At 38.4% G+C, this 14,073-nt stretch overlaps 1 long non-coding RNA gene across 1 annotated transcript in view; it reads right to left on the bottom strand.

Annotated features, from left to right (window-relative positions):
- Positions 1 to 11,950, bottom strand: part of LOC130090363 (uncharacterized) — a 62,290-nt gene extending 50,340 nt beyond the window's left edge. Inside the window, exon 1 of the long non-coding RNA XR_008807693.1 lies at positions 11,637 to 11,950. This is a non-coding gene — a long non-coding RNA (uncharacterized LOC130090363). The remainder of the gene's footprint in view (positions 1 to 11,636) is intronic.
- Between the last annotated feature and the right edge of the window lie 2,123 nt (positions 11,951 to 14,073).

Raw genomic sequence — 14,073 nt, 5'->3', positions numbered from 1 at the left:
CTGCAATATTTTTACATTCATATGCATGACTGACAGCACTCAAGCACATCTCCTTATGTAAGACATTACGTGCGTATCCGGTGAAACATTAAACTGAAAAATGTTCTACCCTATAATGGGCCCCAAAAAGTCTGAGAACGCCTGTGTGGCGAGCAGGACGAGGTCGAGGGCCGTGGGAGGACGGCGCGAGGCCGGTGCCGTGATTACTGATGAAGCGACACCTGCGGGACGCACCGGTCTCGTATCTCTCACGGAGGAGCGGAAGCATAAAAGGAGGAGCGATGACAGTGGAGATCGAGAGAGGCCAGTCCTGGATTTTATGTTGTGGTTTGTTATATGTGACAGCAGTCGTCCGTGAGGGGCACTTTGTATTTGTTTATTTTATTATTAAAGTCTTTAAATGTTCGCCGGTTCCTGCCTCCTTCTTCCCATAACAACGAACTGTGTTACAGCCTGCTCTGAAGTGACACCAAGGTTCAGTAATTTAAGCAATGAACTTCTCAAACTAGTCAAAAAAACAATAATTTGTGCATTCTTATGATTGTTATGGTATTCTGCAGGCAGTGCAAAAAGACAACCTTTGAGTTGTTTTTCATTGAGTTGATCAGAAGACTCTTAATTGTCTGGCAGTTCTTGACAAAATCAATAATTTTCTTAGCGATAGATGCTATTTACACTAAGTACAAAAAGTGATAGCTGCTTTTTACACTAAGTTTAAAAATAGCAATAGATTCTATTTACACTAAGTGAAAATAGCAGTGTTTTCTTTGCAATAAGTGTTGCTACTTATTATAAATAGTGGCAGATATTATTTGCACATCAGTGTTGTCGTATTAAACGGTATGAAATAATAACAGAGTGTAAATTATTATATTTAATAAAATTATTAAATGGATTCCGCCTTACTGGGACAATAAAGCCCTCCCTACACCAACCCCTAACCCTTACTGATAAACACTTTATTTTAAACACACGTTAGACCCTTTATTTCCAATTTCCGTATATTTTCTTTCCGATCTGATATATGATGGGGAAAGGGAGTAGAGCGAGTTCAGCAAAAGGCTGTTGACAATCAGTCCATTTTTTTCCCCCACTTAAAGCAACGGAAACAACTTAAATACTCTGTCATTTATGGTTAATTATTCTTAATTTTTTTAATAAAACAAGTAATAAAACAATTCTACTTTTATGACCCCTGAGCTGTAATCACATTACCACATTCCTCCAATATTCTGATTATTTGTCCAATGGGTTTATTCTTAAATCTCTCATATTGCCTTTACTGCATGACTACACCAAAGATTAGGAAGGAGAAAATAACACTGTGATGTTGTGTCCTCTCTGCCTTCAAGCTAAATCGAGTTCGACACCCCTGATTTAGTGCATTCATCTTTATTGGGCGGCAGACAGAACCGCTATAAACGAGACACACTGGCTCTGTTACAGACATTCATTAATTCTGGAATGCTGACAGATCCAACATCCCAGTTGTTTGCAAGTTGTCTGTTCATGTCCTCTTCAGTACAGAAAGAAAAGAGAACTTTAAAGTGTGGGATAGACAAAAGATCTCGCAAAAACTCATAAGGGATCAATAAAAAGTCAGGCTCATGGCTCGTCACTCTTGTCCTCCTACTGTACCTCATCCTTCCTTACTGGCGGTTACAGTGGCCTGGTTTCCACCTCTGACCACAGACAGGCCCCGGGGTTCCTGTTTACTTGTGCCTGACATGAAAGGCTGTAGCTAGCAGGCGTGACACACACACACACACACAGAGTTCACACTCCAACTGCCTGCGAGCTGAAGCCTTTGCTAAACAACTGTGTAATAGGACTCAGTGTCTGTGCATAACGAAAAGCACCACTATCAGCCATTTCATATAAACATGAGATTCATCATCAGAGGAACATCCTGCACACTGCCTGTTTTTAAACAAACAAACTGGCTACTCTACTGCTGTTGAAAATCTGTTGTTGTTTTTTTTCCCTTGTTAGTTGTGATGCTATAGAAAAATTCTCCTTTTTTTTCTCAGATTTTGCACCTGGTTTTCCTAAAGCCAAATGGCCCAACTCCCATCGCTGACTAGAGTCGGCCAATTCAAACATTCTTTACAAATAGGCACATCTCACGACTTCCCCCTCTCATTGGTAATGACAAAAAAAGGCGTGAACAACACAAGCTAAGCAGTTCACCAGCATGACCAGACCTACATGTTCATGCATATGCTAATACAGGCAGTCAAAAGAAATCAAAAGTTCGTTAAAAAATGCTGAATTATAAAAGTGCTTATAGAGCAAATTTTTCAGCAGTATTGGTTCTGGAAGTATTCTTTCCATTCATTTTTACCATAACGATTTAAAAGAGTCTTTGTTAAAGGGGTTATTATGAACCAAACCAATCAACTATAAGCTTAATCACAACATTGCAACATTACTTTCATTTGAAGCAAAAGCATTTAAAAAACTGACAAAAAGACAAAGATACAAGACTGTGTACCAAACGGCTTTATTTCTTTCCCAGCCATTGACTTTAACTCTTTCCCCACCATTATTTATGACACAAGGCTTCCCCGCCATTGATGAGTTTTTCCAGCTTTCCATGTTTTTACTGTTATACGGTAGGGGGTGCTGTTACGAATCTTCTGAAAGAGTATAGCATCTTCGGATCCAAAAACAAGCGAATAATGCCCGTTTCGTGGGGATTCGTAAACGACAATGGGCCTCGGATCAAAACACAGACGAAAAAGAAGCAGAAACAAGTGATAAAAGCATTTATTATGCACGTTGTAGTAAAAAAAAATAACGCTATTTTCTTTGCTTTTTCGTCAAAATTTAGCCTTTTTTATGAAACTTACCCACATTTTTTATTTTTTCAATTTTTTTCAATTTTAAAATGTTTTAAAGCAGAGACTTTGTTATTTCCTTTGATATTGCCTATTGCATGTTCAGATATTCGTACAACAAAATATTCTGGGGACCATTACATTTTTGTGAAAATTATGAAAAATGCTGGTGGTGGCTGGCAACTTTTTTTTTTTTAAACCTGGTTGGGAAAGAGTTAATAAAGTGAGATTATATACAAAGTATATTTGTGTAATTTAACATTTAGTTATTGCAGGTTTGAGTAATATTCTGATTGTAAAATGAATGAAGGAAAGTACTATCCCTTAAAAAAGCATTGCAAACGACAATCAAATTCAAAACTATGGTGAAATATAAAACTATTCATTTAAATTTGTTGATTATATCTATAGAAACGATACATTTTAGAATTATTGTAAATATGCATTTACACATATTTAAATACTAAAAAATATTCTTGTTTCTGTTTGAATTAAGATAATTTTTCTTACCCCATTGGCAGATAATTTAGCTTTTTTTTAAGCATCAACTTAAAAATTCTAATTCTTTAAAAAAAATCTTTTTTTTTTTTTTTTTAAGCATCAACTTAAAAAAAGATCAATTCCCCCAGAAAACAGGACATAATGTCTTATGTCATTTTACTCATCTAGTAAATGCATCTTGATCTAAGAATGTTTCGATATTTGGACTCGAAACAAGACAAAAATACTAAGTAAGAAAAGCATTTTTTTGCAGTGAATGGTAAAATACTAATGTTAAAAACACTGATCATCTTGACCCGCGCATAGCTCTCTTGACCTGATGGCAGCGGGCCACTGAGCGCAGGACAGCGGTGTTTTCCGAATTATGTGATGCTGAAGGAATGTGCCCTCTGACCCAGATCTGCCTGTATAAAAGGATGTGGAGTGGCCCGGAGAAGAAAGCCCAATGTTTAGGACCCCTGCAGTCCATCCCCACTCTTCTCGAACACTGCACTGTTTTAGTCCACCCTGTGTTAACACCCCCCTTCAGCTCGCACAGACGCTGTCTTTCTCTTCCTCTGCCCCTGCAGCTGCAGCTTCCTTTATGTAATCACCTCGGAGACACACTGCCACTGCGTGAGGCCTTTATTGTCCGGCAGCGGAGAGGGCCGCCCCAAATAGTTGCAGTCCTTGGACGAGTGGTCTGCTGTTAGAGTAAGTGTGGATGGAAAATAGACAGTGGAGACCACACTTGAATACTGATGACAGATGAACAGGTGCACCTTCACACACACACACACACACACACACACACACACACACACACACACACACACACACACACACACAGGTCATCGAGTACAACGGGGAGAAAAAACAGCAGAGTAACTTGAGGCATCAGCAGTTTTCATCAGCAGTGATGTGAAGCTTACTGTTTTAAACGTGCAGATTTTTGAAATACTAATGAATAAAATACTAATATGAATCATGAACTCTAATAGTTAAAGTTGTGTTCTTTTGCAGCCTCATGTGAGACAAAAATATTACCGTTTGTTTCTCAGTTCAGGCCTCTTGAACAGTGGCTACTCAGACGTTTGATTATCAGCATTAAAGATGAGAAAAAAAGATTTGAAAAATATGCTTTAAATCAGGCACTTACACATTTACTGAAACATTAGAACACTTAAAATCCCACGTATGAGATCCACCCTTAAGAAAAAGAAGTATACTTCAAGTTTATTTTATGAAGTATACTTAAGTTCAAGAATATTTTTAGGCATACTTTATGTAGTAAGTAAACTGATATCAATGTACTAGTAAACTTAGTAGTAGTAATACTGGTAGTAATACTGCTTGCGACTAAATTGGCCCACTTTTTAGTATATCCCACTTTTAAGTGTATAAGTGAAGTAGTAAACTTTAAGTGCACAACTACGTTTCTCATTTGTACTGTGTCTGTACTACAAGTGAACTTATAAGTATACTTGTAGTTTTCTATTTTAATACCTGTAGTACATTTAATACTTGTACTTGCATTAATGCTTCTATCACTTATTTCTGCTACTAGACGATCTGTAATAGCGCCTCCTACCGTATAAAAGTACGTATAACTATCATGGTTAGCCAGAAAATTCTGTCAATGGCGGGAAAAGAGTAAAGTAGATTTCAAGTAAATTCTTCTGTACACTACCAGTGGACTAGCCTACACAAAAATACTCCGAATTAGGAACATATCTGTTTTCTGTGTAAATCAATATTTGTAAGTATACTTAGAATAATTATACGTTTTAAGTATATCTCAATCAAAAGTTCATGTATAGTCAAAATATACTTAGACCTTTCTATCAGTATAAGTAAAGTATACTTAAGTGCAATTATTTATGCAAATATTTCTGAGAAGTACATAAAAAGTAGACTCAAAGTATACTTTCTTAATTTTAGTTTAAAATAAGTATACTAATAGCACACTTGAATAAACTTCTTTTTCGTAAGGGGCAGTCATATCAGCGTTTTTTTTTTTTTTTTACAGCTGCTTTGAAACTTTTTTAAGATTTTTATGTTTCATAATTTTCAGAGAACATTCAACAGTATCGTTTCCATAATGTTTGCAAAATGGAATGTTCCCTTAGCTTTCGCATAACCAAGAAACTTTTTTTTAAAACATGTTTTAAACTTTTTTGGGGGTGTTTTGAACATTCAGATAACATTGTATAACTTCTTAGAACATTTTTGTTAGCTTGTACTCACTTTACATTTTACTCCGTATCCGCACTGTTAATCGTGCATTTCACAATGGCATGACTGAAAACTTTTGTGTGATTCTGCATCCATACCACTAGGAGTCAGTCCAAGATGACTTTCACATCTGCCAGTGCAAATTAAACTAAATAATTATTGACTACAGCTATAGTTCTGAAGCACTGCAACTCAGTTTTTCCTGAAACCCGGTATACCTTGTAAACGTTTTATTTTTCCGACATTTTTGTGTGCAATACGAATCAAGACGATCTGAAACTGCGACTAGTATTAAGAATATAACGTTAAATATCTATTTGTAACAGCTCCAGGATCTCATATTGTGATAGTTCCTGTTTCCCTGCTCAGTTTAGTTTCGGTTTCCTGATTATGTCCTCATTTTTTTCCATGGTCACTTGGTTCAGTCCCTTGTCGGTTCTCGTTTGTAATTGATTGTGGTTGCGGTTCTCCTACGTTTATTCCTTTGTTCTCCTGAGTGTTTGTATTATAAATAAATACTGTGTTTACTTGAACCTTTGTCTATATGTATGTGTACCACTACGTGTGACAATATTAGCATCCACACCAAAGCACGATAATGTTCTGTTTATTGTAAGATCATGCTGTAGTTTTGTAGTCTTCCGCTTTAAATGAATATGCTAGAAGGGCAAAGAAGAGCATACCTAAAGTGGTTTGCAGAACTTTGAACACTGGATGAGAAGCAATACGTCTTTAAAACAACATTTCTGAATCCTGGATTATAATGTGTAGTTGAAAACACTGTTTGTGAAGCCGTTACAAACATGACCGCTGTTCTCTTTGGGTCAGTGGCAGCGCGAAAGCAGCTTTAAATATTCCAGTGTGATCGTAATTTCAAAGGTTTAATAGACAGAGGAATAATTGTCATTTAGCTATAAGATCGCGTGTTTGAATCGAGATCACAACCTTTTAATGAATAACCGTGCATACATATGGGCTTATAGCCTATGTATTTTTTATGCCACATTTGTACCAGGCCTCAAAAGTAACCCGGGCCCAGGCCAGGGCGACCTCACTCCCACTTCTGATCCAAGGAGTTACATGTAATGTAGCTCAGCTGTTTCTCATAAAAATATGAATTCTTCCAATACAGCACTGCTCTAGACAGCCAACCACCCCTCATCTGCCCCAGAGTTCAGCTGTTTCATCTGTCACACTGGTGCCTTAATTCTTCAGAATGTGATAGTGCTGTAATGTGGTCTTTGTGCTGTAATTTGCACACAGTGACTCCAGTGTTTGCAGCAGTCTGAGGAAGAGGAGAGTGATCTGTACACAGCTCCTGGTCAGGCCTGTGAATCTGAAAGAGAGGCTTTGTCTGCCATATGCAGCAGTGCTGAAACCGAGCACTCACAGATTACAGGCTAAAGACTAACTGCATGAGAAGCCCCTTCATCGCATAAAATGTCACCACGACTCTGCAATACATGCAGTACTGAACAGTGAAAGGGTCACAGAAACACACAGAACATGGCAGCAGCATCTCCTTCTGTCTGAACTCACCTGAGAGAGGAGCGTCAGTCAAGATTATACGTCATTACAAACTCACTTGTGAATGTCACATTTCAGAATTTAGACTGAACTGCTTTTTTAGTGAAGAACTTTGGATGGATAAACAGATTTTAGATTTCCTATTAAAGTGTCAGCCATGATCTGTGTGTGTGTGTGCGTACTGATATTTCAAATGTGACCCATTCGGTTTCAGAATCAGAATTTAGAATTAAAAAATTTAGAGTGCTTGCATGATTAAGCTTTTAACACCGAATGTAATATAATTAATTCACAAAACAAGTTTGTACTCAGGCATGAAAAATTTAAAACAACAAATGTTTAGTGCATCTGAGCTGTGATAAAAACCGGTCACATTCAGCAGCATGTTTAGTGTTTATTCTGTTGTTACGTCTTATGTCTTTTTTGAAGTGTTTTGTTGTTGTGTTTTTGAGTGTGTGTGTTACAAGATAAAGGTCTGGCCTGCACTCAAGCCAGCAGAGATCCTGATTGGTCTGGTTCTGGTGACAAGGACCACCCAAAACACACTATCGAAGCCGAATTCATGCCATTTGTTCTGCTCGGCCTTGGTTTCCTCTTTATAAAACTTGCTTGTGTTCAATTCGATTTACAATTCTTAGCATTACTTTTGCCTTTTGTTATATTGTGTAAATATTATGTACATATTCAGTTTAAGGGAAGTGTGTTGCCATTTCTTTTGCATATATCGTTTGTTCTATGTTTTGGGTTAATGGAGATAGGGAAGTTGCGTTGTATTTTGTGTTTTCTTTCTTTTAGGGAATTTAGAGGGTACTAAAACTAGTTGTTTGTTATTTTGGCCTTATCCACTCCTGAATTGAATCCCTTTGTTTCTGGTTTTCCCTATATTTTTGTTAATAAATCTACTATTATTAAAGATTAACTTTGTGAGGGAGCGCACATTCATTTATGTTCACTGTTCATTTTACACTTTCATAACCTTATAAAATGTAATATATATATATATATATAAACACAATCTCAAATCACATTTGTGAAAGCAAACGTTTCTAGCAAAAACTTATGGAGCTCTGAAGGTCTTAACTAAGAAGGCTGTTTTTAATCAGTTATGAAAGAGAAAGAGAAATCCAGGGATTTTGAAGCTGTAAATTGGGATGTCTTCCATGAGCGTCTAATTGCACGCCTGCTGTTGTCAAGGCATGGAAGGTGACAGCAGGTGAAAGCCAGTCATGTTTTTCAGGGTTCTGGAATTTAAATGTGCCTTTCTCTCTCTCTCTCTCTCTCTCTCTCTCTCTCTCTCTCTCTCTCTCTCTCTCTCTCTCTCTCTCTCTCTCTCTCTCTCTCTCTCTCTCTCACACACACACACACACACACACACACACACACACACAAACATGAGTGTGAGTGTGAGTGGCAATCAAGCTTCTCTCGGGATGAGCGCGGTCTGCACTCACGCATTCTCTCTGTCCCTGGATGTCAGTCACTGTCAGAGTGTCAATTGTGCCAGGAGCGTCACGCCTGATTATATATTTTTATTTTTTATTTAAAGACTCATCAATTCCTCAAACCACCAAGGTCATTGTTGCACCAAACCAGTTCAAGTGCTCCGGCACGTGGTTGAAAGGCACATTATTAGAGCTCTGAGTTCAGAGAAGTCTCCACTGAATATGTTACAGTACAGACTCACAGGCACATGTGCTCCGTCAGGAAAATGTCTCATCATACGGCCTCTCACTTGATTCTGTTTTTAATGCTAATATAAAGTATTTGAAATCCAAATAGCATCTCCTGACTACATCCAGCTTTTTCAACATGCTGGAGGCTATAAAAAAAGAAATTCTATTCCGTCACAAGGAGATGTTCACCATAGCCTGATGGTTTGTGCCACAGCACTTTCTATAGAATAATTGAAAGAGGAAAGTGGATATGGAATAGCGCAATAATAATAAACATTTATACTGCTGATTTATATGGAAAAATCTACACGCTGGTTCCTACGATCACACTGCAATAGAAATGTGTAATGTGGACACGCATGACGGCACTGCTCTCACTGGAAATGTGTGTATTCATCGCTTGGCCATTACATTAAAAGCTAGCAATAGTGTCGGTTTTTGTGAACAGCAAAAGCTTTTATCTTAATATACATAGATGATGTGATAATTTACGTGCTCCGGTTTCAGTCAACAGTGTGAGTCTTAGCTTGGATGTTTCACAGAATAATTTCTCAAGGGTAACCAAATTAATGCACTTGTTTTTTCTTCAAGCTGGTGACTCTGCAAATCAATGCAGAGAACAGCACTGAGGGCCTGTCAATCCTCTAATTCAATTCAAAATCTATTTTCGATTCTTCTAAATCAATCCGTCCTCAATCCAATATTGCACTCAATAAAGCTTCGGTCACAGCTAGTGAGTTCTGGAGAAGGGCTCTTTGTGAAACAAAGAATTCAATCAATCCAATGAAAGCTTTTTGAGAATTTCACCAGTATGTGAACGACACAATATCAAAAACCGTTACAGCAGATCTGCATGGATACTAAAACTGGGCCGTTACTCTGGATACAGGTGCATTCTACACTGTTAACTTTTAGGCATGAATTTATATGTCTTTTCACATCAGTGGATGCAATTACGTCAGTAAATAAGTCAGCTCTGCAGTGCAATAACACTGGAGGGGAACAAGGACTGCAGAGGAAGGCGGACACCCACCGCAGTGCTGAGAGGGGGGACCGCTCCCTGTCTCCGAATGGAAATTAATCCCCCAAAAAACAAGCTCATCAGTATTCTGCTCACACAGCCTCCAATCGCAAAGAAGGGCGGTGGGAAGGGTGCAGGAGAGTCCTGACTGGCTGCAAGAGCACTCCCAACACCCAAAATGTGCCTATTCTTTCTTCCTCCAACTTCATTACTCGCTAGTTGTGTTTAGACAGCATTTCAAAACTATTCCCTCTTTTAGCAAGTCGTTTTTACCTTGAGAATCAAACAGGAATGACGGGCGTCCTTGCGTCTGTCTGTCAGGCAGCTTTAAAGAAAAGCCAATCCACCAGAATAAATTATGTGGACATTATCATAACACAAAAAGATCCATCCAATCCAGGATAAATTGCTTCATGCTTTCAGGCGCCTCAAATTGCCCATATGACAAGTTTTTTTTTTCTTTCTTCTCTCTATGGGTTGGAATATATTATTTCTGTCTTACACCTACATTTAAATGGGTGGAAGAGGAGTAACATGGCTGCATGCTACTGATACTGTACATGTCAACCAAACACACTTCTTACACATGAGATTTGCTTCCTCCTTTTATGTAAATCTGACTAAATTGCGGTGGATGAACACTTGAGGGAGTTGGGGGAGGTTAATTGTGATTGGATGACAGTTTCTTTCTTTCTTTCTTTCGTTCTTTCTTTCGTTCTTTCTTTCTTTCTTTCTTTCTTTCTTTCTTTCTTTCTTTCTTTCTTTCTTTCTTTCTTTCTTTCTTTCTTTCTTTCTGCCTATGCAGAAGTTTTAATTTTTAAATTAGTTATTGCACAAATCAAAACATCAATTTTAGCTCTGATTTCTAGCTCACTGCTGATATCAAAGTTTAACTCTCCTTGTGTCTGATTGACCACATTTACCAAAAAACAACTGCCTTGGAGTCACTTGCCGAGCCCGCAGTTTCAATAGGTCAGAAATTTCAATCCAGTTTCTGTTACATTTCTCAAAACAAGACTGACAGGGAAATGTGACAAATTCACAAGAACAGAAATGTGCATGTAACTTCCCTCTAATGCATGCAATTCAAGACTTAAGATGACATTTAGAGGTGTTTAATCAGGGAAGCATCACTTATTACTGCTCAAACTAAGTGTGTGTGTGTCATCCTGCAGTGTTTGTGCTTCAGATATGAATGATTCCTAAAATGATTCATGTTGTTGAGGAGAGTTTGCTGCTACTACTAGGTGATCAGACACCCATTTTGGACCAGAAAACAGCTGCAAAAATCCCATTGGAAGAAGGGACCTGATATCAAAGAGACTCAGAACACCATAGAAGCCACTCAGAACACCATAGCAACCCCCTGGAAACCACCCATAACCTAACATTGTGGCGCCAACTACTGCACAGTGTACGACTCTGAGCGTCTGTCACGTCCTCAGCACATGCACACTGAGCTCAGATTAGCTGCCTTTAATTGCTGCCACAAACTGTGATGAGATCAGATGTAGACACTCCCTGTTCTGGAAGAGAGATTCAGGGAGTTATGGCTCAATGGCCCAATGTCAAAGGGTGGAGAACACAACCACAGCCTCTCTCTGTTTGACTCCCTAACTGCCTACACTCTATTTATCGTGCGTCTTTTCAAATCTCCACAGGTTTAGATTGTAAGTAAAACTGCAGATGCAACTGAGTTAAAAAACAATGCAGAAGTGACATAACTGAGTCAAAGCACCAACAAGCTCTGTGGTTTTTTTTGCGTTATTTAAAATGTAAGATTCTTTTTCTCCTTGTGATAAATAATTGACATCGCTCATGTAAGTAACAGTGTGACACATCATCACTACACATCGCAACCATCTCTTACATCATCCTTGACTCCTTTTCCGTCATATTTCAGCAATTCCCGGCTGTCAAAGAGCTGATGTAGGAGTCCGTTGACTAACGCCATGCGCATATGCGGCTAATGAATCCTCCTCAAGAGAAAGAGTGACGAGTTCCGCAGATCAAACACTGAGAAAGAGAGAGAGAGAAAAAATGTAAACAGAAATGTGCTGTTAGTGCCACTTTGCCATCATCGCGTCCCGTTTGAATGCTTAGCCAAGAATAACAATCCATAATTCATGAGCTGCCGTCTAGTCCACAGACACAAGTCAACCAAGCATTTATTATTCATTGGCACACACCTCATGTGATGAGCTCCAACAAATAGGTTTCAGGCCTGCTTTTTCTGTAAATCATTTATTTTAGTTTTAGTTTCGTTTGTTGCTTTTTTTCTTCCCTGTTGTGTTTTTTTTTTTTGCATGTTTTATATATGAAAAGGGGATTAAATCATCAACTGGCAGCAATTAGCTGTTATTAACTGGTATTAGCATAAACAGAGCGAATGAGCATTAGAAAAATGCCCTGAAAAGACTTAATTTCAAATTCACCAGACCTATTAAATCAGTCTAGCATATTAACATACATGAATCACCGTGTATGATCATGAACTGCACATAACACTGTTTTATGTGAACGGTAGGGGTCAGAGGTCACGAGCAGCTTCTGCAGCTGTTTATGAAAATGCACAATCACTCACACCAGACCTCTGCCATGTTAATGTGCAGTCATTAGCGCTGTGAGAATAGCTGGATTTGATCATTTCTGTTGTGTGGAGGGATCCTGGGGCACATGTTTCCTCCGCTTTAATCAAATTTGAACCAAATTCACATCTGATTTAGCTGTTTATTTCTCCCAGCGCTCCTGATGATATGCGTGTGTTGGTGACCTACTTTTGCTTGAGCTGATTCAGCAAGAGGCAGTGGGGTGCAGGATTCATGGTCCCTCATGTTGATCTGTCTATTGTGTTTCAGTTTGTGTGTGTGTGCGTGTTTATATGTATATACGGGTGAGAGTGTGGCTGCCGTGTGTTTAGTAATATCAAAATGCTGATAAAAACAGTTCTGCACACTGTAAACGAACAGACACTTCCTCATGTCTTAAAAGTTAACAGGAAACGTTCACAACAAAAAAGTGGAGCAAGATGGATTAAGACAGTAAAAGGAGTTTGATCTCAAACTTTGAACTCAACATCTGCAAATGTGTTGCTGTCTGATGTGATGGAAGAACATCTCTCATAAAATGTAAAGAGGACAACACAGAGACAAAGCCAGTTCCCAGAGGAATGGATGCATTTCCTCAGATAAACAGGAGTGAATCCTGTAACATGGTCACTCAGGAACGCTGTGGTCTGCACACGCTCAGTCAGTGGTTATGTATACACACCTTTTGTTTCAATAGGAATTAATTCATTCCGGTTGATCAGTCCGGCCGTAGTGTTTACATGAACACTAAATAAAGTGACCGGGTTGATGTGTGCATTTACAGTATATGTCACAAGCTTCTAATCAGAATTGTTTTTTGTTTTTTTTTGACATGCTAATACTGCATGAATATGCATAGTTTGCAGTTGTTTGCACATACTATTCTCCAACATTGCTTCTTTTCTTTGTTTTAAAGACTTAAAATGTATCTATTTCGTTCCTGATTAGGAGACGATGACCACATGAACCGTTGTGCAGTGCTGTTATATTTATCAAGCACTATAAACGCCCCATTCCCGTGCCCAAAACAAAGTGCCTGTGGATGAGAGTATGAAGTGAGGACTGATGGGACGTAGCTCTGCTCCACTTCACAGACGATGAGTGGTAGGGGAATTTTTAGATTAACACAACAGTCATTTATGACATTCTATTTAACAACAACTGCAGCTTGTTCCGTGTGTCATACGTCATTATGCCATCATTGCACATCGCAGTCCTTTCCGGTTTCGGTTTTCAATCTGATCAAGTGTTGTCCTCTCGATCAGATTAGAAAATTAATTAACCACCCCTTCCAATCCAATCGAAATTTAATTCGGATCGAGCTCAATCGGATCGATTAAGGTGTTTACATGAAGGCTTTCAGTCCGATTGCCAAACGATTATTTGGTTGCATTTAAACGTAGTCAGTGTGTCTGCTAAACACTGAGGGTTTTCAGGATGAGGACACCCTATGCAGTTGTAACTGGCTATTGTTGCATTATATTACAGCAACAGCCTCAATGAGACTGATGAGAAACTGTGCTAAACAGTATTTCATGTCTTATCTGAATGACTGCCCTCTGTTTGGGCTCCCAGAGACCTAAGGATGTGTATGTTAAAGTAACACAAATGAAAAATACGTAGCATCTAATTTCCCTTTTAAAACATTTTTAAAAATTATTCTGAGAAGACAACCAGCGAATACAAATCTGAAAGGTTATTTAAAAACA

Source organism: Rhinichthys klamathensis, unplaced genomic scaffold (genome assembly GCF_029890125.1).
Source record: "Rhinichthys klamathensis goyatoka isolate OS25496 unplaced genomic scaffold, OSU_Roscu_1.1 h1tg000006l_1, whole genome shotgun sequence".
Taxonomy (NCBI): Eukaryota; Metazoa; Chordata; class Actinopteri; order Cypriniformes; family Leuciscidae; genus Rhinichthys; species Rhinichthys klamathensis.
The sequence above is the reverse complement of the archived record's forward strand: the minus strand, read 5'-3'. Positions and strand labels throughout refer to the sequence as shown.